Genomic DNA, 1,904 nt, shown 5'->3' with positions numbered 1-1,904 from the left:
GATTTCTTCTTGCTGTACAAATCCCTTGATTAGTACATAATATCCATCTTTGTCCCTTACAATTTTTCTGAGTATAAAGTTTGTGTCATCTGATATTAGTATGGCCACCCCCGCTTTTTTAAGGGTGTTGTTTGCTTGAATGATTTTCCTCCAGCCTTTGATTTTGAGTCTATGTTTATTCTGACTATTCAGGTGTGTTTCTTGTAGACAGCAGAAGGTTGGCTTCAGTTTTTTGATCCATTTCGCCACTCTGTGCCTCTTAACTGGTGCATTTAGTCCATTGACATTGAGAGAAATAATTGTCATGGGATTTATTGCCATCTTTGTGTAGAAGTTTGGTGTGTTTTTTGTTCTGTCTTGTTTTTAGAGTAGATCTTTCAGTTTTTCTTTTAAGGCTGGTTTTGAGTCTGCAAAGATTTTGAGCTGTTGTTTATCTGTGAAGCCGTGTATACATCCGTCAAACCTGAAACTTAGTTTTGCTGGGTGCAATATTCTTGGCGAAGCATTTATTTCATTGAGTTTTGCCACTACGTCCCACCACTGCCTTCTGGCCTTGAGTGTTTCTGGTGACAGGTCTGCTGTAAATTTCAAGGATGCTCCGTGGAATGTAATTTCCCTTTTCGATCTTGCTGCTTGCAGTATTCTATCTCTATCGGTGGGTTTCATCATGGTGACTAGGATGTGTCTTGGGGTGTTTCTACTGGGGTCTTTTTTAGCTGGTACTCTTCGGGCATGCAGGATTTGGTCACATGTTTTCTTTAGCTCTGGTAGTTTCTCTGTGATGATGTTCTTAACCATTGATTCTTCCTGAAGATTTTCTTCTTGGGTCTCTGGAACTCCAATGATTCTGAAGTTGTTTCTGTTGAGCTTATCAAAGACTTCTATTTTCATCTTCTCATATTCTTTGAGTAAATTTTCCATTGTCTGATCATTTGATTTGAGGTTTTTTTCTAATCTCTTCTGCTGTGTAAAGTTGTTATGCATCTCATCTTCTAAAGCACTAATTCTATCCTCAGCTGCTGTTAACCTGTTGGAAAACTCATCCATTATGTTCTTCAATTCGTCTATTGAGTTTTTCAGACCTGTTATCTGATCTGATATTTCAGTTTGGAGTTTTCTGATTTCTGTCTTCATATTCTCTTGATTTTTATTAGTGCTCTGATTTATACTTTCTTTGATATCTGATAGCAACCTCCATATTTCGTCTCTAAACTCCATTTCTGAAAGACTGCTTAGGTAGTTGGTCGTTGTTGGGTCATCAGAGTTTCCATCTTCATTCTCTATGGTTGAAGTTGGTCTGCGTAGTCTCCCCATTGTCTCGCTTACGCTGTGGGTTTTTCTACGTGTTGTGGTGGTACTCATTGGCGAGGTGGAGTGCGCGGCCGCGAAGCGCAGCGGAGCGGCCGCGCTCCGGCCCCCAAACACTCACCTCAGCCGAGGCAAGCCGTCAGGGGATGCCTGGGGAGGCCCCCAAGTGTCTGCCAAGCAAAGAAACCAGCACAATCCACAACTCCAACAGAAAACTCACAGCCCCAGCGAGACACGCCTTGAAGAGATTAATGCTGAATCAGGTCAAAGTTCCCAGGTTGATGCAGGCTGGGGGAGGTCCCAAAATGTCTGCCGGGCCTAGGGGTCCAGCAGTCAGCCTGATCTGCAACTCCGGCCCCCAAACACTCACCTCAGCCGAGGCAAGCCGTCAGGGGATGCCTGGGGAGGCCCCCAAGTGTCTGCCAAGCAAAGAAACCAGCACAATCCACAACTCCAGCAGAAAACTCCAATTATAGAGACTTTTAATGTTTAGTAAGATATTATCTTATGCTAGGAAGCATGCTAAGATCTCTATTGTATTCGAAGTTTTTCCCTTTTTCTTTTTTTAAACACATCTAGTGGTGCTCAGGGACCAC

The sequence above is a fragment of the Suncus etruscus genome, chromosome 9, assembly GCF_024139225.1.
Source record: "Suncus etruscus isolate mSunEtr1 chromosome 9, mSunEtr1.pri.cur, whole genome shotgun sequence".
In the NCBI taxonomy this organism is placed as follows: Eukaryota; Metazoa; Chordata; class Mammalia; order Eulipotyphla; family Soricidae; genus Suncus; species Suncus etruscus.
The sequence above is the reverse complement of the archived record's forward strand: the minus strand, read 5'-3'. Positions refer to the sequence as shown.